Raw genomic sequence first — 21,187 nt, forward strand, 5'->3', positions numbered from 1 at the left:
CAGTGTCCCAGCCAATATTTCTCCTTCAATCAACATCACTAAAACATATTATCTGGTCATCTATCACATTGATGCTTGTAGGTACTTGCGATGGGCAAATTAGCTGTCATGATTGCTACGTTATAACCATGACTCAATTTTCGAAAGTACTTAATTCTCTCGAAAGTGCTTTGGGACATGATGAGATTGTGAAAGACACTACATAAATGCAAGTCTTTCTTTCTTTACTTAAAGGGGAACTTGTCAGAACCCCTGAAGAACATCAACCCCACTGTGTGTAACATGTATACAAACACAATATTTATGACTATATCAATTCTCCTTTACCTAGGTCACCCCTGTCCTTTACTGCACAAGCACATAGTTCATATATTGTGGGATCGGTGCAAGAATTTAATTTAGCACATTTGACTAAAATTTAAAAATTGATGGCTCGACCTGTGGAGGTAAATAACCATTCACTGCATCAGAAAATATTACACTGGCCTCACGGGACTTGAGTGGCCCAGTAATCACTACTTCAGGGATCCTGAGGCAAAGATGTTGTCACCAGTGATTAACTTAAGGAAAATAAGCTACTCCCTGTAAATGATTGCCCTTTTGCCTCTGTTCAGTTGTGTAAAATGGTGATAATGGCATGAGCCCTTCTAATCTACTGTACACAAGTATGGTGCAATTGGCTGTGCAGCCAGATATGGCTGTTATTCAGTATGATTTTCCCAACTCATTACTTATACATTCTGAAAGTTTAACATTCTAAAAAATAACACACTGAGGAAGCCATGTGTGATCCACCCGAAGACCAGAGGAATATGAGTTATGAGTTGGATCAATGAATTAGACACCTGATCTAATGGAAAGCATCTGTGTATTCAATACTCTGAGACAGACACTGCTGATACTTTCAGTAGATGCTTTGCTTGTTCGTTTCTTCTAAATTACTAAGAGTTTTCTATTGCTGCCAGCAAACTTGATTGGAAGGGTGAAAATCAACAATGGCCACAGAATTGAAGAAGCTCCTTTGTGAACCAAATTTACAGCAGCGAGATCTCCACTAACTAAAAAACCTTCATCTATGTTTCGATGCCCCTGATAGACTAACACTCATCAATTCATCAAATATCAGTTAAAGTAAGTTAATTTTATCTCAGTTGGATGATGCATGACATATAGCTCAGGGATGTGGTGGCTATATGCATCAATGTAGGTAGAATGCATAAGAATCCAATTAAACCAAAACAACTTAACAATGGGATGGCTACAGTCAGATCACCCGTCACTAGGAGGTCGTGGTTTCAGGGTCCTGCTGTGAAATTCCCATTGTTACAGTGCAAGGATCTTTCTAATGTGTCAGTTTATATCTCACTACTCTCCTTTGCCTGCATCTGCAGTGTAAGAGCAAAATGTACAGTAATGCATTAGAATAGAAAGAACATTATTATGTAATAATTTAGTTTGTTAGTATTTGCATATTTTACTCATATTCTTGAAATTTCTCCTGCCAGTGAACTGGGGTATTTCACATGAATCCACAGACATTGTCTTAATGTTTTTTGCCTGTTAAATGCTTGCTGAGCACCATTCAAAGGCAAACATGTTAATGTACTCATTTTTACCTTCTAGTCTACATTGTGTTAATGACCACTACTGTAAAGATAGAAGATTGGCAACAGAGAGATTTGGCTGAGATCACTGTGAGGAGCAATTTAAACTGCTTCAATCCATGAGTGTATTAGCAAGCCTTACCATACTGGACACCTTGGAGGAGTGGAATCAGGGAAACCCATGACCATAGGAGCAGAACCATCAGTATGCACACTGACACCAGGCAGTGTGCTTATTGCTTACAATAGATCTACCTTAGCCTTACCAAGGATTAATTTATTTTTTTTCCAAAATATACTTTATTCATAAAAATCTGTAAAAATTACATTGCCAAACAGTTTCCAAACAGCACCAAAAAATACAAACATTGCAAGGGAGATCAGTTTCCTTCAATACTCTCATGAGTTTCTTCCCAACCCTTCCGTTTCACAATTGTCATGTCAATTACAGTTTTACATTTACAGCAATTCAGAATATTAACAATACAGTTCGAGGGGTTTCCCATGGATCCAGCCCCTCAGTCCAGCTTGGTGGGGGAACCTTACACTGTGGTCTTTCCCCATTGAGCCTTTGCTGCGGCTGCCCCAAGCTTTAGTGCGTCCCTCAGCACGTAGTCCTGGACCTTGGAATGTGCCAGTCTGCAACATTCGGCGGTGGACAACTCTTTGCGCTGGAAGACCAGCAAGTTTCGGGCAGACCAAAGGGCGTCTTTCACCGAATTGATAGCCCTCCAGCAGCAGTTGATGTTTGTCTCGGTGTGCGTCCCTGGGAACAGCCCGTAGAGCACAGACTCCTGTGTTACAGAGCTGCTTGGGATGAACCTTGACAAAAACCACTGCATCTCTTTCCACACCTGCTTTGCAAAGGCACATTCCAGGAGGAGGTGGGCGACCGTCTCTTCCCCACCACAGCCAACGCGGGGGCACTGTGCGGAGGGGGCGAGACTTCGGGTGTGCATGAAGGATCTGACGGGGAGGGCCCTTCTCACCACCAGCCAAGCTACGTCTTGGTGCTTGTTTGAAAGTTCTGGTGATGAGGCATTCCGCCAAATGACTTTGACGGTCTGCTCGGGGAACCATCCGACAGGATCCACCGTTTCCTTTTCCCGTAGGGCCTTGAGGACATTCCGTGGAGACCACTGCCTGATGGACCGGTGGTCAAAGGTGTTTTTCCGCAGAAACTGCTCCACGAAGGATAGGTGGTCCGGCGCCGCCCAACTGCATGGTGCGTTCCGCGGCAATGTGACCAGGCCCATCCTTCGCAACACCGGGGACAGATAGAACCTCAGCACGTAGTGACACTTGGAGTTTGCGTACTGGGGATCGACACATAGCTTGATGCAGCCGCACACGAAGGTGGTCATCAGGATGAGGGCCACGTTGGGTACATTTTTCCCGCCCATGTCCAGAGATTTGAACATCGTGTCCCTCCGGACCCGGTCCGTTTTAGATCCCCAGACGAAGCGGAAAATGGCTCGGGTGACTGCCACGGCGCAGGAGTGGGGTATGGGCCAGACCTGCGCCACGTAGAGCAACAACGTGAGCGCCTCGCACCTGATGACCAGGTTCTTACCCACAATGGAGAGAGATCGCTGCCCCCACATGCCCAACTTTTGTCGTACCTTGGCTACTCGCTCCTCCCATGTTTTGGTGCACGCCCCGGCCCATCCGAACCATATCCCCAGCACCTTCAGGTAATCTGACCTGACGGTGAAGGGGACAAAGGATCGGTCAGCCCAGTTCCCAAAGAACATGGCCTCGCTCTTGCCGTGGTTAACTTTGGCTCCCGAGGCCAGTTCGAACTGGTCGCAGATGCTCATCAGTCTGCGCACGGACAGCGGATCCGAGCAGAAGACGGCGACGTCATCCATGTACAGGGAGGTTTTGACCTGAGTGCCTCCGCTGCCTGGGATTGTCACCCCTCTTATGCTCGCATCCTTCCTAATAGACTCAGCAAAGGGTTCAATACAGCAAACAAACAAGACCGGGGACAGAGGACAGCCCTGTCTGACTCCAGATTTGATAGGGAAACTTTCAGATTCCCACCCGTTGATTGACACTGCGCTACTGATGTTTGTGTAGAGCAGTTGGATCCAATTGCAGATTCCCTCCCCAAACCCCATTTTGGAAAGCACGTCCATCATGTAGGTGTGCGATATCCTGTCAAAAGCCTTCTCCTGGTCCAGGCTGATGAGGCAGGTGTCCACCCTCCTGTCCCGTACGTAGGCGATCGTATCCCTGAGTAGCGCGAGACTATCAGAGATCTTCCTGCCGGGTACAGTACAGGTCTGATCGGGGTGAATCACCAACTCCAGAGCAGACTTGACTCGACTGGCTATGACTTTGGACAGAATCTTGTAATCAACATTAAGCAGTGAGATGGGCCGCCAATTTCTGATTTCTGCCCTCTCCCCCTTCTGCTTGTAAATGAGGGTGATGATGCCTTTTCTCATGGATTCTGACATGCTGCCGGCCAGCAGCATACTCTCGTATACTTCCAGCAGGTCCGGGCCGACCCAGTCCCACAGGGCCGAGTACAACTCGACCGGTAAGCCGTCGCTCCCGGGAGTTTTACTCGTCTCGAAAGACTCGACGGCCTTTGTCAGCTCGTCCAGAGTTAGCGGCTTGTCCAGTCCCTCCCTCCTGCTGTCATCTAAGACCTCTGTGATAGATGACAGGAAGGACTGGGAGGCTCTGCTGTCTGTGGGCTTCGTGTCATACAGCCCAGCATAAAAGGATTTGCTGATCCTGAGTATGTTGGGCTGCGAAGACGTTACCGAGCCATCTTCTTCCTTCAGGCTGCTGATAACAGAGCTCTCTCTGTGTACCTTTTGGAAGAAGTAACGCGAGCACGTCTCATCCTGCTCGATGGAGCGGACTCTGGACCGGAAGATGATCTTGGAGGCCTCCTTGGCAAAGAGCGAGGCCTGCTGGCTCTTCACCTCTTGGAGGTCCTCCTTGACCTCGACCCCCATTGACTGCAACCGGAGTAGATTTTGCATAATTTTCTGGAGTCGGGACAGTTCCCTCTGTCTCTCTCTCGCCTTCTGAACACCTTTGTGGATGAAGAGCCTCTTGATGTTCTCCTTAATCGCTTCCCACCAGTGAACTGGAGACTCAAAGAGGGGTTTCACGGTCCTCCAACCATTGTAATCCCTTTTGAGTTCCTCAACGTTCTCTGGGGTCAGCAGTGTCGCATTGAGCTTCCACGTCCCTCTGCCAACCCGCTGGTCGTCCTGTAAGTGACAGTCGGCCAGTAAGAGGCAGTGGTCGGAGAAGAACACCGGCTTGACGTCGGTGGATCCGACCGTGACCGCACGGGACACAAACAGGAAGTCAATCCTGGAACGGGCAGACCCGTCCGATCTTGACCATGTGTATCTGCGCTGCGCTCCGTCTGCAGGTTTGCTGAAGACGTCGTGCAGTTTGGCATCCTTAACTGTTTCTATTAGGAATCTGGACGTAGCGTCCAGTTTGCTGTCGTCACTGCCGGATCGTCCAGCCGCATCGATGATGCAGTTGAAGTCACCGCCTAGGATGACCGGCCTGGACGTCGCCAGCAGCAGTGGGAGCTGCTGGAAGACGGTCAGCCGCTCGCTGCGTTGTACCGGGGCGTACACGTTGATCAACCGGAGCGGAGCGTTGTTGTACATCACGTCTGCTACGAGGAGGCGGCCGCCCACCACCTCCTTAACTTCGGAGATGGTGAAGTTACCTCCCCGCAGCAGAATACCCAGGCCGGAGGAACGGCAGTCATTACCCCCCGACCAGATCGATGGCCCGTGGGACCACCATCGCGACCACTGCCTGTAGGTGCTGAGGTGTGGTATTCCACACTCCTGCAGAAACAGTAGGTCAGCTTTGACCTTGGCAAGGTAATCCAAGGTTGAAACACATCGCGTAGTCGATTTAATGCTACGCACATTAATGGAAGCAATTCTTATACCCATTTTTAACTAAAAATTAGTTGTTGCTTCCCATACCATTTGTCCTCGCTAGTCCCAGTCCTTCCCCAACGGGATGTTCCTGCATACCCATCGTATGCGCAAGCAGTTTCACGTTGGTTGGGCTCAGAAACCCCTCCTGATTTTTCGTGCAGGGTTTGTGCCGCTCGGGTGACATCGGGGGGGTCTTGTAGGCAGAGAGCATTGGGTTGTCCTCAGCTGCTTCCATCTGTTCCTCCTCGAAAACATCACAGCTCCCGGTCTCCCGGAGCTCAGGTGCGCCAGACGTGTCTTTGCTCCCGGTGTCCCGGAGCTAAGATGCGTTGGCCACATCGTTACGTGTGGGGAATTGGGGTTGGGGCCCGCCGGGCCCATCACAGCTTCCAGTGCCCGGGGACTGGGATGCTTTATCATCCATCTCGGAGTTCTGCCGCCTCTTTTGAAGGGGCTGTTGTTCCAGCATTTCCCCGTCCAGTGAAGAGGAGTTGTTGCAGTCTGATTCAGAAGAGAGCCTCCTCTTGCCACTGGTTTGGGTGGTGGCTTTGGGATGTTTTTTCTTTGTGGTTTTCCTCTGGACCACTTGCCACTGACCTGTTTGTCCATCTGCTGCCTCCTCCTCCATTGATTCTGTCTGTGGAGGAGGGGTTTCCGGGCGCTGGGTAGGTGCTGGGTCGTTGGTTTCAGCCGCCTCCCCTTCCTTCTCAGGTTGAAGTTCCTCACTGCGGAGAAGGTTGCTGGTCTCCTTTCGAACAGCGGACGCCTTCGTCGAACCTTCGCCCGGCCATTCCTTGGACCTTGCCGCCTGAGCATAGCTGAGACAACGTTTGGGGCAGGTCTTGTAGAGATGGCCTGCCGCACCGCACAAGTTGCAACACTTAGTCTGCTTACAGTCCTTGGTCTGATGGCCTTCCTCCTTGCAGTTCTTGCAAACAACCGTGCTGCAGTTGGCTGCCATGTGACCAGATTTGCCACAGGTGCGGCAAACTCTGGGCTGCCCAGCGTAGACCAAGAAGCCTCGACTTCTCCCGATAGCGAAGCTGGAGGGAGGGTGGATGATGGCTCCACTGGGATCTACCTTCAAGGTCACCTTGACCTGCCGCTTGCTGGTCCAGATCCCAAAGGGGTCCTTGACATCAGTGCTGCTGCCGGCCACCTCGACGTACCTGGCGAGAAAGGTGAGTACATCCACCACCGGAACATGGGGGTTGTAGAGGTGAATCGTCACCACCCGGTCCCGTTGTGACGGAAGCGTGAAGAGCGGCTCCGCTGTGAGGATCGACAGTGGCGCCCGGTCCCCTTTCTCCTTGAACGCCTTCAGGAACTTGATGCATCCCGCCACGTTCCGGAACGTCACGTCGAAGTATCCACTGCTGGGGAAATCCTGCAGACAGAAGACGTCCGTCGCTTGAAATCCGCAGCAATCGAAGAGAATTTTCTTGATGAAGAAGGTGCGATCGACTGGTGCATCTCCTTCCTTGTCCTTCACGACCACTCGAACGGTGTTGCGCACTCCCTGGCCCGAAGCTCGAAAATTGGTTATAGCCATTTTACTCAAAGCTTCCCCAGGATCAAAAGGCAATGATCATGGTCTCTTCTCAATCAAATAAGCACTGATAAGAACAGATACTACACATGATCTTAGCCAAAAGGCCGAGAAGCGCCTTAACAAGGATTAATGTGTTAAAATGGTACACCTCGACCAGAAAGTCATTTCCTGGAACCAGAAAGAGAAACATGAGCACTGTGCAGCCACAAGCATTAAAGTGATGGCATCACTCAACTTTTTTTTGCCACACCTTCTTTTGGGCAGCAGCAGCAGCAGATTTGACAGAGTAAATGAAATCACAGCTCACTGATACATGGTCCAGACTACAGATTCAATGTCTCGACATGCTGCTGAATATTTAAAATCAACACACCACAAAGCAGCAGCTGCAGGAGGAGTGCCGACAGGGTTTCTTTCAAATGATGTGGCACTCTCAGAGTAAAGAACAGCATCAATTGCACCCATGTGGCCTTTCAACTACTTGTACAATGTCCCATGGGGTTCATCAATAGACAGGTCCGAATGGTTTGAGACCACTGCCAAAAAAGAGTGCATGCCAATGCCTAGTTTTCGATGTTGCCCCTATCTTAAAGGAATCATGTTTACCAGATACTTCAGGGCAAACCCAAGGTGAATCGTTGAATTTTGGAGACAAGGGTGCCCACTTTACACATGGCCCAATTTACTGTTACATACCACCCAAGAGAGCACATAAAAAGAAACATATTCAGGGCCAGGAATATCATTATTTCCCATGCTCTGATAACCATTCTGATACATGGATTGTGCCTGGAGTGCTTTACAATACAAGAGATTGATAAAATGGTAGTGAGCTGCTACACAACATAGACATGGAAGGAGGTTTATGCCTGGCTGTAGAAACAGAGCAGTAGGAAACCATGATACAGGAGGAAAAAGAGGATGATGGAGAAGAACAGCAAGTAACTAGATTTACTAAGTTCTGACAAAGCAATTCCTTACTTGGCATTTGACTTTTTGTTTAACTGAGCATTATTATATATCCCTCAGTGAAAATGCATTGAGTTTCCAGAAATAAATGCTAATACATTCAGTGTAATTCCAACCCATATGTCCATGGTCAACAAAATCAGCCTCATCAAACTTTTGCCTCTGGTTCCATATTCTTCCTTCTCCCACACTCTTTTCCGACATTAGAACGTAATGTTTTAGCACATTACCATACCATGTAACCTGACAATGCAGTTTACTAGGGTAAACCTAGAAAATGCACAAGAGATTGGCTAAAGGATATAAATGCGAAGAGAACCTCTTAGGAAAGGTATGTCAGGTGGGGGAATGCTTCCGAATTGGAGAGTTTCTGGGATTAGTCTTGGGATGACGAATTTATATCAATAACTTAGATTCAGAATTTCAATGGCCTGGGCAGAGAGTAATTGCCATATAAATATTGCACAATGCCCAATACCCATATATAAAATCATAGAATCTTGCAGCATAGAAGGAGGTAATTTTCTAGTATATATCCAATTCCCTTTTAAAAATTACTATTGAATCTACTTCCATGCTGCGTTCAGGCAGGATAAGCCGGACTATAACAACTTGCTGCATAAAATAATTCTCCTCATTTCTCTTCTATATTCCTGTTTAAAATAAAAGTGACCTTTAACAGTTGTGACATTTTCTTTAAATCTAATAACACCTTGTACTGAATGTGAAAGTCAGTCAATTTGAAGACACAGTAGAACCGGAAGAATAACACGAATCTGCTGAAAGGAGTCTTTTAACCCCAATCACAGGTGTTCATAATGTCACACACTCAAAAATATAGACAGCAATGCAAGTCATAATCAATTCAACAGATTTGGTGGCGATGAATACATTGAACAAATACTGTGATGGTTTTACCGAAGTCATTTTTTTATGGCGTGGCATAGGAACATTTTAATGGGAGTAAGGTGTCGAGTCATCCCTGTGGTTCCCACCTTCGGGAGCTGACAGCAGTTGGACCTGCGTGAGAGTACCTAGAATCGGGAGAATAAATACAGCACGAGACTTGGGGCCTTCACTTATCTTCGGGAGCTGAGCAGTTTAAAAGAGCGGCGGTGGGAAGGAGAGAGAGAGAGAACAAGATCAGCAAGCAGTTTAAAAGAGCGGCGGCAGGAAGGGGAGAGAGAGAGTGGGACCAGACAGCAGTGTAAAAAAGCAGCGGCAAGAAGGAGAGAGAGAACAGGACCAGCGAGCAATATAAAAGAGCAGCGGCGGCAGGAAAGAGAGAGAGAGAGCGCAAAACCAGCGAGCAGTGTAAAAGACTGGCGGCAGCGGGAAGCACAGAGACCGGGACCAGTGAGCAGTGCAAAAGAGCGGCAGCGGCAGGTAGCACAGAGAGAGCAAAATCAGCGAGCAGTGCAAAAGAGCCGCTGCAGAAGCACAGAGAAAGAGAGAGAGGGAGCAGCGAGCAGTGAGAAAGAGCAGACCTAGCCAGAACGGACCAACCACATTCTGAGAAAAAAAATCAAAGTGATGTCACAAGAAAACAGGTAGTTGATTGGTTGGTGAGCTTTTTTCTCATTTATCTTTCAAAACTCGTGTAATTTTAGCCAATAGGAAGATTTTATTTGCTAATAGTCTTTTTTTCCTTTGGGCCTCCTTATCTCGAGAGACAATGGATACGCGCCTGGAGGTGGTCAGTGGTTTGTGAAGCAGCGCCTGGAGTGGCTATAAAGGCCAATTCTAGAGTGACAGGCTTTTCCACAGGTGCTGCAGAGAAATTTGTTTGTCGGGGCTGTTGCACAGTTTGCTCTCCCCTTGCGCCTCTGTCTTTTTTCCTGCCAACTACTAAGTCTCTTCGACTCGCCACATTTTAGCCCCGTCTTTATGGCTGCCCGCCAGCTCTGGCGAACGCTGGCAACTGATTCCCACGACTTGTGATCAATGTCACAGGATTTCATGTCGCGTTTGCAGACGTCTTTATAGCGGAGACATGGACGGCCGGTGGGTCTGATACCAGTGGCAAGCTCGCTGTACAATGTGTCTTTGGGGATCCTGCCATCTTCCATGCGTCTCATGGCCAAGCCATCTCAAGCGCCGCTGACTCAGTAGTGTGTACAAGCTGGGGATGTTGGCCGCCTCGAGGACTTCTGTGTTGGAGATACGGTCCTGCCACCTGATGCCAAGTATTCTCCGGAGGCAGCGAAGATAGAATGAATTGGCACGTCGCTCTTGGCTGACATACGTTGTCCAGGCCTCGCTGCCATAGAGCAAGGTACTGAGGACACAGGCCTGATACACTCGGACTTTTGTGTTCCGTGTCAGTGCGCCATTTTCCCACACTTTCTTGGCCAGTCTGGACATAGCAGTGGAAGCCTTTCCCATGTGCTTGTTGATTTCTGCATCTAGAGAAAGGTTACTGGTGATAGTTGAGCCTAGGTAGGTGAACTCTTGAACCACTTCCAGAGCGTGGTCGCCAATATTGATGGATGGAGCATTTCTGACATCCTGCCCCATGATGTTTGTTTTCTTGAGGCTGATGGTTAGGCCAAATTCATTGCAGGCAGCCGCAAACCTGTCGATGAGACTCTGCAGGCACTCTTCAGTGTGAGATGTTAAAGCAGCATCGTTAGCAAAGAGGAGTTCCCTGATGAGAACTTTCCGTACTTTGGACTTCGCTCTTAGACGGGCAAGGTTGAACAACCTGCCCCCTGATCTTCTGTGGAGGAAAATTCCTTCTTCGGAGGACTTGAACGCATGGGAAAGCCGCAGGGAGAAGAAAATCCCAAAAAGTGTGGGTGCGAGAACACAGCCCTGTTTCACGCCACTCAGGATAGGAAAGGGCTCTGAGGAGGAGCCACCATATTGAATTGTGCCTTTCATATTGTCATGGAATGAGGTGATGATACTTAGTAGCTTTGGTGGGCATCCAATCTTTTCTAGTAGTCTGAAGAGACCACGTCTGCTGACGAGGTCAAAGGCTTTGGTGAGATCAATGAAAGCAATGCAGAGGGGCATCTGTTATTCACGGCATTTCTCCTGTATCTGACGAAGGGAGAACAGCATGTCAACGGTCGATCTCTCTGCACGAAAGCCACACTGTGCCTCAGGGTAGACGCGCTCGGCCAGCTTCTGGAGCCTGTTCAGAGCGACTCGAGCAAAGACTTTCCCCACTATGCTGAGCAGGGAGATTCCACGGTAGTTGTTGCAATCACCGCGGTCACCTTTGTTTTTATAGAGGATGATGATATTGGCATCGCGCATGTCCTGGGGTACTGCTCCCTCGTCCCAGCACAGGCAAAGCAGTTCATGTAGTGCTGAGAGTATAGCAGGCTTGGCGCTCTTGATTATTTCAGGGGTAATGCTGTCCTTCCCAGGGGCTTTCCCACTGGCTAGAGAATCAATGGCATCACTGAGTCCTGATTTGGTTGGCTGTATGTCCAGCTCATCCATGACTGGTAGAGGCTGGGCTGCATTGGGGGCAGTCTCTGACAGCATTCTCCCTGGAATACAGTTCTTGGTAGTGCTCAACCCAGCGGTCCATTTGTTTGTGTTGGTCAGTGATTATGTCCCCTGATTTAGATTTGAGGGGGGCGATCTTCTTGATGGTTGACCCAAGAGCTCTCTTCATGCCATCATACATTCCTCTGATGTTTCCGGTGTCTGAGGCCAGCTGAATATGACTGCATAGGTGTTGCCAGTAGTCGTTTGCGCAGCACCTGGCTGTTCTTTGTGCAGTGCTTCTGGCTGCTTTAAGTGCTGCGGATGTTAAATCGCTGGGGGCTTTCTTGTAGTTCAACAGTGCAATGCGCTTAGCGGCTATGACAGTTTCAGCTCTTCATTATGAGATTGAAACCAGTCTGCATTTCTCTTCGCACTTTTGCCGGAGGTGGTCAAAGCTGACTCATAGATGGTGTCTCTGATGTGGGCCCACTTGGTCTCAGCATCCCCTGTGGGAGTGTTTTGAAGGGCTGTTACAAGTGAATTTAGAAATTTTTGTAACACCTGTGGGTGAGAAATTCTGCTAGTGTTGATGCGCGGGTGGCCCTTCTGCTTGGAATGATGCAACTTCTTTGGTCTGAGTCTAACCTTGCTGCACACCAGGGAGTGGTCGGTGTCGCAGTCTGCACTGTGGAAGCTGCGTGTGATTTTGAACACTGTTTAAGGTCTAGCTGGTGCCAACGACGCGATCTTGGGTGCCTCCATGAAACCTGGTGACAGGGTTTAGTGTGAAAGAACGAGTTGGTGATGCAGAGGTTCTGATAGGTACACAACTCAAGCAGTCTCTGCCCGTTCTCATTCATCCTTCCAACGCCATAGCGCCCAAGGCAGGAGGGCCATGAGTCATGGTCGGCCCCAACCCTGGCATTAAAGTCCCCCAGCAGGAATAGGTGTTCGGTGTTGGGGATGCTGCTAATGATGTTATGGAGTTGCTCGTAGAACTGGTCTTTAGCTTCATGAGGGGAGCAGAGTGTTGGAGCATAGATGCTGAGTAGGTGTACTGGACCAGAGGTGGTGAGCAGTCGGATGGACAGTATGCGTTCCGAGCCATTTGAGGGAGGCTCTATCATGCTGAGCAAGGAGTTTCTGATGGCGAAGCCCACTCCATGCTGTCTTGGTTCTTCAGGATCCCTGCCCTGCCAGAAGAAGGTGTAGTCTTGCTCTGCTAGAGATCCACTCGCAGGGAGGCGTGTCTCCTGAAGTGCTGCAATGTCTACATTGAGTCTACTGAGCTCGTTGTTAATGATGGCGGTCTTCCGAGAATCGTTGATTTGTGTAAGGTCTTCCGACAGGCCAGGACACATAGTTCTGACGTTCCAGCTTGCAAAGCGAAGGGCTGGTGCCTTCTTTCCTTTTTTCGTGTTGTTTGGTGCGGTGTATCAGTCCACCTTTCGGGCAATGACCCTGAGCTCCAAGCACCCATTGAAGCAGGTTAACTGTGGCGGGACAGAACCTTATTGACCAGGGGCTGCCCGGTTTGAGGCGGGCGGTAGCTGTCCAGTGAGGTGCAATGACCTCTCCCACCGACAAAGGCAGCCCATGGCGCCCAGTTTCTACGCCAATTTATCTGGACTTATAACCCGTAACTGCTGCCTTCCGTGTTGTGTCAGTCGCTGTGAGGCAACTATGGAGTGACCTCTCCATGGCGCATGCCTGGGCAAGTTTATGGAGGTTGAGAGTTGCCCAGTCGTCAAAACTCCCCTCTCGGCCTTTCTGGTGGGGTCCAAAGGAATGCAGAGCACGACGTTTGGCACCGGTATGGCTGCAGGAACTGCCGGAAACATGCCAAAGGTGACACATGACCGCCTACGGGGTTCCACTCCGGATTATCTGTTAGGGTTTACTCCCTTAGCCTTGGTCTCTCCCGAGACGCCCACAAGGCAGTGGGGTTGTTAGTGCCCCTACACAGGTGTAGGATGGTGCCTGTGGGAGGAGGGGATGCGAGGTGGAGGGAGGGGGGTGCGAGGGGGAGCTGGGAAGGGGGTGGGGGGGTGCAGGGGAAGGGTGTGTGGGGGGCGGGCAGGGACGGGGTTGTTGGGGGGAGAGCTGAGAGGGTGGAGCAGGGAAGGGGGGAAAAGGGGGTGGGGGGGAAGCGGGTGCAGGTAATAAGGTCCCTAGTGCCCACCATCGACGTCCGGAAAGCTCATCCACGTCCTTCAGGAGGTGAAGCATCTTTTGGCAGACTTACAGAGGTGATTACATTCACTAAGGGGTTTTTTTTCCAGTGGTTTAAATAAAGGCATGCAGCATTGCCGACAGTGCGCTGCAGATGCTCTCCGAGCCATCTCCCGCGGGCGCTTTAAAGTTGCGGCGGGGGGGCCGTTCGTGGATTTTTTGGGTGATCAGGGCACCTTTTCTCAGGACTTCTCTAGGGTCCCGCTGCTCCTTCTTCACCTCAATGGACTTACCGCATGCCGTGGCTGCAGACACTCTGGGCGGTGAAGACAGCAGGATCAGAGATTTAAGTATCGACAGCTGTGCTCGTCAGTTTCATCCGGATCAATTTCATTGAGAAAACAAAGAGCAGGTGTGGCTGGGGGAGGGCAGTGGGCCCAGGAAACATACACTAAACTAACTGTTAGCTTTTAGTTAGGGCTAAAATTAACTGATTTAAAGAGCCAGGGGAGTTTAAACGGTTTAAGAGGGTAGATTGGGGGAGAAAACATTAGGAATGGGAGCAGATGGCCATGGATATCGTTGAACAGTAAGGGAGCTCCTGATGGCTCCTGGGCTGGAAGCTCCCTAGGAAGCTCCCTTACTGTTGCTAATAGTAGTAAAGCTTAATACATTGACTGATGAATATTTCCTATTAATTAATTAGTTAAATAAAACATAATGCAAATGGCAGGGCAGGTGACATGTTGCAGTTGCAGTATGTGGCAGCTCGTGGACACCAGTGTGATCCATGGCAAACATGTCTGCAGTAAGTGTTAGTGGCTCGAGGAACTTCGGCTCAGAGCTGGAGGCCGAGCCACAAACACTGTGAGAGCGAGACCTGCAGGTTGGATGAGCAAACTGACCATGGCACAGCAGTACAGGAAGCCATTCAAGTGGGGGGAGTAAATAGGAATGTAGTGGTAGTGGGGGACAGTATAGTCAGGGGAATAGACACGTTCTCTGCAGCCAAGAGCAAGAGTCCAGAAGGCTGTGTGCATGCCCAGTGCCAGGGTTCAGGAAATCTGTTCAGGGCTGGAAAGGAACTCGTGGCGGGAGGGGGAGGATCCAGTTGTTATGGTCCATGCAGTGCCAATGACATAGATAGGACTAAGAAAGAGGTTCTGTATAGAGAGTTTGAGCAGCCAGGAGCTAAATTAAAAAGCAGAAATTGAAAGGTAATAATCTCTGGGTTATTACCTGAGCCACGAGCAAATTGGTGTAGGGTGAATAAGATTAGACAGTTAAATGCGTGGCTCAAAGATTGGTGTGGAAGAAATGGGTTTTGATTCATGGGGCAATGGCACCAGTACTGAGGAAAGTGGGAGCTATACCGTTGGGACGATCTACACCGTGCTGGGACCAGTGTTCTGGCGAGTCATATAACTAGAGCAGTACAGAGGATTTTAAACTAAATAGTGGAGGTGAGGGATCAAGTGAGGGAAGATGTGATAATTTAAAGAGAGAAGAGAAGGCAAGAGAGCAAGATAGCAATAAGGATAATGATAATCTGGGTGTGGCAGGAAGGCACAGTACGTACAAATTCAAGGGTGAGCCAGCAAATAAGACTAGAGGTTGTGAACTAATAGAATGGGGGGTGGGGTTTGGGAGAGGTGAGATTTAAAAATCCAAAGAGTAGGCAAAGGCATCGGAACAGTATAGCATTATGGGTAAAGACAAGCAGCATGGGACAAGAAGGGACAGAGTTTAACAAAAATTGTACATCAGCAAATAAGATCACTGAAGGGAGTAGAAGCAAAAAAATGAAATTAAAGTTTCTATATCTGAATGCACGAAGCATCTGCAACAAGGCCGATAAACTAGTAGCACAAATAGAATACATGATTTAGATTTCATCGCCATTACAGAGACATGGTTACATGGTGATCAAGGTTGGGAAATAAATATTCCAGGGTACACAATATGTCAGAACGACAGACATAATTGCAAAGGAGGAGGGGTAGCACTGATGGTAAAGGATGACAAAAGGGAATTAGTGAGAAAGGATCTGGCCTCAGAAGATCATGAAGTAGAATCAGTATGGGTGGAAATAAGGAACAGCGAGAATCAGAAATCATTGGTGGGAGTAGTTTATAGGCCCCCTAACAATAGTTGTACCATTGGATACAGCATTAAACAAGAAATTATTGGAGCCTGTAAGAAAAACAATGTAATAATTGTGGGGGGATTTAATCTTCATATAGACTTGGACAATGAAATTGGCAAGTGGTCTAGAAGATGAGTTTGTAGAATGTTTTCAGGACAGTTTCTTGGAGCAATACATAGTGGAGCTAACTAGGGATAAGGCTATCTTAGATCTAGTATTGTGTAATGAAGCAGGGTTAATTAGCAGTGTCATAGTTAAAGATCCACTGGGAAACAGTAATCGTAATACCACTGAATTCCATGTTAAGTTTAAAAGTGACATGCTCCAATCACAAACAAAAATCATAAACTTAAACAAAGCCAATTATCTGGCATGAGGGGAGAACTGGCTAAGGTAAATTGGGTAAATAGACTAAAAGGTGTGGTGGTAAATGAACATGGGAAACCTTTAAAGAAACAATTCAAAATGTTCAACAAAAATACATTCCTTTGAAAAATAAAAATTGAGCAAGAAAGACCCATCCATGGCTCACTCAGGAAGTTAAGGATAGCATTCGATTAAAAGAAGAGGCTTACAATGTTGCAAAAAAAGAGTAGCAAGTCTGAGGATTGGGAGTGTTTTAGGAACCAGCAAAGGTTAATGAAAAAGGAAAAAATAGAACGCGAATAAACTCACCAGGAATATAAAAATAGATTATAAGAGCTTTCATAGGTATATGAAAAGGAAGAGAGTAGCTAAAGTAAATGTTGATCACTTGGAAGCAGAGACAGGAGAAATCATCATGGGAAATAAGGAAATAGCAGAGGCACTGAACAAATATTTTTTGTGTCTTCACTGTAGAAGACACAAGTTCTATACCAGAAATAGACTGTAACCTAGGGGCTAAAAAGTGAGAAAATTAAGGAAATTCATATCAGCAGAGAAATATTATTGGAGAAATTTAAGGGACTAATTATCTGACAAATCTCCAAGACCTGATGGCCTACACCTAGGGTTCTAAAAGAGATAGCTGCAGAGATAGTGGGTACGCTAGCTATGATTTTCCAAAATTTCTTAGATTCAGGAACAGTCCCATCAGATTGGAAGTTAGCAAATGTTACACCGTTTTTCAAGAGAGGAGGGAGAGACAAAGCAGGGAACTACAGGCCAGTTAGCCTAATATCAGTCACTGGGAAAAGGCAGGAATCTATTATTAAGGAAGTCTTAACAATGCACTTAGAAAAATACAATATGATTAGAACAAGTCAACAGGGCTTTACTAAAGGGAAATCCTGTTTGACAAACTTATTAGAGCTTTTTGAGGATGTAACTAATAGGGTAGATAATGGGGAACCAGTCGATGCGGTATCCCTGGACTTGCAAAAGGCATTCGATAAGGTGCCACACAAAATGTTAATAGGCAAAATAAGGGCTCATGGAGTTGGGGGTAATATATTATGGATAGACAATTGGTTAACGGACAGGAAGCAATGAGTGGGCATAAATGGGGCATTTTCAAGTTGGTAAGCAGTAAATAGTGGAGTGCCGTAAGGATCTATATTAATGACTTTGCTTTGAACTAAAAATCAGTTTGAAGAAAACTGAAGTTCTGCATCAGCCTGCACCCCAAGAAAAATATAGACCACCAAGTACTGTCATCAAGGGAACCGAGCTGGATGCTGTCAACCAATTTACTTATTTGGGAGTGTCATTTCGTTTGATGCCGCCATAGACAAGGAAGTAGACAATAGCAAAGTATATCTCAAAAGCAAAGTATATTCGGCAGACTCTATAAACGAGTGTGGAGCAACTACAGCTTCAGAGCACAGACTCAAAGTGTACAAAACCGTAGTCCTCACCACCCTTCTATATGGTATCGAATCATGGGTCCTATACCACCATCATGTACACCTTCGAGAGCGCTTCTGTCAGTGCTGCCTCCGCAGCATCAAGATGTGCTGGCAGGACTGCATCACAAACATTGAAGTCCTGGAAACAGCCAACATCACCAGCATCAAAGCCATCCTCCTGCAAAGCCAACTGCATTGGGTGGTCACATTGCCCAGAAGGATGACAGTCGCCCGCCCAAGATCGTGTTGTATGGAGAGATGACCACTAGTAAAAGGAACAGAGGCGCCCCTCGCAAACGTTTCAAGGACTCCCTGAAGAAGTTCCTCACTGTGTGCCACATTGAACATCGCCAGTGGGAAGCGCAGGCCATAGATCGTGTTGCCTTGAGATGCTACATCAGGAGTGCTACAGACACCTTTGAGACTGAGCGAAGAACCACCATGAAAGAGAAAAGGAGGACAGATCCATTTGCCCCCAGCAGCGACCACACATTCACTTGCACCCATTGTGGGAGAATCTGCCAGTCATGGATAGGCCTTACTAGCCACCAGTGGGCCTGCAACCAATGAGTCTTCTTCTTCTTTGGCCTCCTTGTCTCGAGAGACAATGGGTAAGCACCTGGAGGTGGTCAGTGGTTTGTGCAGCAGTGCCTGGAGTGGCTATAAAGGCCAATTCTAGAGTGACAGACTTTTCCACAGGTGCTGCAGAGAAATTTGTTTGTCGGGGCTGTTGCACAGTTGGCTCTCCCCTTGCGCTTCTGTCTTTTTTCCTGCCAACTGCTAAGTCTCTTTGACTCGCCACGCTTTAGCCCCGCCTTTATGCTTGCCCGCCAGCTCTGGCGATTGCTGGCAACTGACTCCCACGACTTGTGATCAATGTCACAGGACTTCATGTCACGTTTGCAGACGTCTTTAAAGCGGAGCCATGGATGACCGGTGGGTCTGGTACCAGTGACGAGCACGCTGTACAATGTGTCCTTGGGGATCCTGCCATCTTCCATGCAGCTCACATGGCCAAGCCATCTCAGGCGCCGCTGGCTTAGTAGGGTGTATATGCTGGGGATGTTGGCCGCCTCAAGGACTTCTGTGTTGGAGATACGGTCCTGCCACCTGATGCCAAGGATTCTCCGGAGGCAGCGAAGATGGAATGAATTGAGACGTTGCTCTTGGCTGACGTATGTTGTCCAGGCCTCGCTGCCGTAGAGCAAGGTACTGAGGACACAGGCTTGATACACTTGGACTTTTGTGTTCTATGTCAGTGCGCCATTTTCCCACACTCTCTTGGCCAGTCTGGACATAGCAGAGGAAGCCTTTCCCATGCGCTTGTTTAATTCTGCATCGAGAGACAGTTGAGCCTAGGTAGGCGAACTCTTGAACCACTTCCAGAGTGTGGTCGCCAATATTGATAGATGGGGCATTTCTGACGTCCTGTCCCATGATGTTTGTTTTCTTGAGGCTGATGGTTAGGCCAAATTCATTGCAGGCAGCCGCAAACATATCGATGAGTCTCTGCAGACACTCTTCAGTGTGAGATGTTAATGCAGCATCGTCAGCAAAGAGGACTTACCTGATGAGGACTTTCCATACTTTGGTCTTCGCTTTTAGACGGGCAAGGTTGAACAACCTGCCACCTGATCTTGTGTGGAGGAAAATTCCTTCTTCTGAGGACTTGAATGCATATAAGAGCAGCAGGGAGAAGAAGATCCCAAACAGTGTAGGTGCGAGAACACAGACCTGTTTCACGCCACTCAGGATTGGAAAGGGGTCTGATGAGGCGCCGCTATGCTGAATTGTGCCTTTCATATTGTCATGGAATGAGGTGATGATACTTCGTAGCTTTGGTGGGCGTCCAATCTTTTCTAGTAGTCTGAAGAGACCACTTATGCTGACGAGGTCAAAGGCTTTGGTGAGATCAATGAAAGCAATGTAGAGGGGCACCTGTTGTTCACGGCATTTCTGCTGTAGCTGGCGAAGGGAGAACAGCATGTCGATGGTGGATCTCTCTGCTCGAAAGCCACACTGTGCCTCAGGATAGACATGCTCAGCCAGCTTCTGAAGCCTGTTTAAAGCGACACGAGCAAAGACTTTCCCCACTATGCTGAGCAGGGAGATTCCACGGTAGTTGTTGCAGTCACCGCGGTCACCCTTGTACTTATAGAGGGTGATGATATTGGCATCGCGCATGTCCTGTGGTACTGCTCCCTCATCCCAGCACAGGCAAAGCAGTTCGTGCAGAGCTGAAAGTATAGCAGGCTTGGCACTCTTGATGATTTCAGGGGTAATGCCGTCCTTCCCAGGGGCTTTTCCGCTGGCTAGAGAATCAATGGCATCACTGAGTTCCGATTTTGTTGACTGTACGTCCAGCTCATCCATGACTGGCAGAGACAGGGTTGCACTGAGGGCGGTCTCAGTGACAACCTTTTCCCTGGAGTACAGTTCTAGGTAGTGCTCCACCCAGCGGTCCATTTGCTTGCGTTGGTCAGTGATTGTGTCCCCTGATTTAGATTTGAGGGGGGCAATCTTCTTGACGGTTGACCCAAAAGCTCTCTTAATGCCATCATACATCCCTCTGATATTTCGTGTCAGAGGCCAGCTGAATATGACTGCATAGGTGTTGCCAGTAGTCATTTGTGCAGCGCCTGGCTGTTCTTTGTGCCGTGCGTCTGACAGCTTTCTGTGCTACGGATGTTAACTCGCTGGGGGCTTTCTTGTAGTTCAACAGTGCAATGCGCTTAGCGGCTATGACAGGTTCCAGCTCTTCAATGTGAGATTGAAACCAGTCTGCATTCCGCTTCACACAATTGCCATAGGTGGTCATTGCTGAGTCATAGACGGCGTCTCTGATGTGGGCCCACTTGGTCCCTGCATCCCCTGTGGGAGTGTTTTGGAGGGCTTTTTCAAGTGAATTTAGAAACTTGCGTAACAGCTGTGGATGAGAAATGCTGCTCATGTTGATGCGCGGGCAGCCCTTCTGCTTGGAGTGATGCAGCTTCTTTTGTTTGAGGCCAATGAGTACAACCTTCCCAAAATCTTCATCCACGAAGAAATGCCAAGAGAGAAAGATGAAGAGACAGAGAGTAATGTATCTCAGTTTACTGATGATACAAAGGTAAGTGGAAAGGTAATCTGTGGGGTTGCAAAGAGATATAGACAGGTTAAGTGACTGGGAAACAAGATGGCAGACGGATTAAATGTCGGGAAGTGCAAAGTTATGCACTTTGGTCCTAAGAATAGAAAAGCAGAATATTTTTTAAAAGGTGTGAAACTCTTAAGTGTCAATGTTCAAAGAGGCTTGGGTGTGCTTGTACAAGGAATGCAGAAAGCTAACATGCAGGTAACAGCAAGCAATTAGGAAGGCAAATGACATGCTGGCCTTTATTGCAAGGGGATTGGAGTACAGGAATAACTAAGTATTGTTACAATTGTACAGGTTTTTGGTGAGACCACATCTGGAGTATTGTGCGCAGTTTTAGTTCCACATTTAAGAAAGGATATACTTGCATTGGCGGCAGTGCAGCAAAGGTTACCCCCCT

At 48.1% G+C, this 21,187-nt stretch overlaps 1 protein-coding gene and 1 pseudogene across 1 annotated transcript in view; both read right to left on the reverse strand.

Annotated features, from left to right (window-relative positions):
• Positions 1–21,187, reverse strand: part of LOC137350578 (nuclear receptor ROR-alpha A) — a 1,041,882-nt gene that overhangs the window by 815,301 nt on the left and 205,394 nt on the right. The window lies entirely within an intron of this gene.
• LOC137350751 (U2 spliceosomal RNA) lies at positions 7,102–7,210 on the reverse strand (annotated as a pseudogene).

The sequence above is a fragment of the Heterodontus francisci genome, chromosome 35 (genome assembly GCF_036365525.1).
Source record: "Heterodontus francisci isolate sHetFra1 chromosome 35, sHetFra1.hap1, whole genome shotgun sequence".
Classification (NCBI taxonomy): domain Eukaryota; kingdom Metazoa; phylum Chordata; class Chondrichthyes; order Heterodontiformes; family Heterodontidae; genus Heterodontus; species Heterodontus francisci.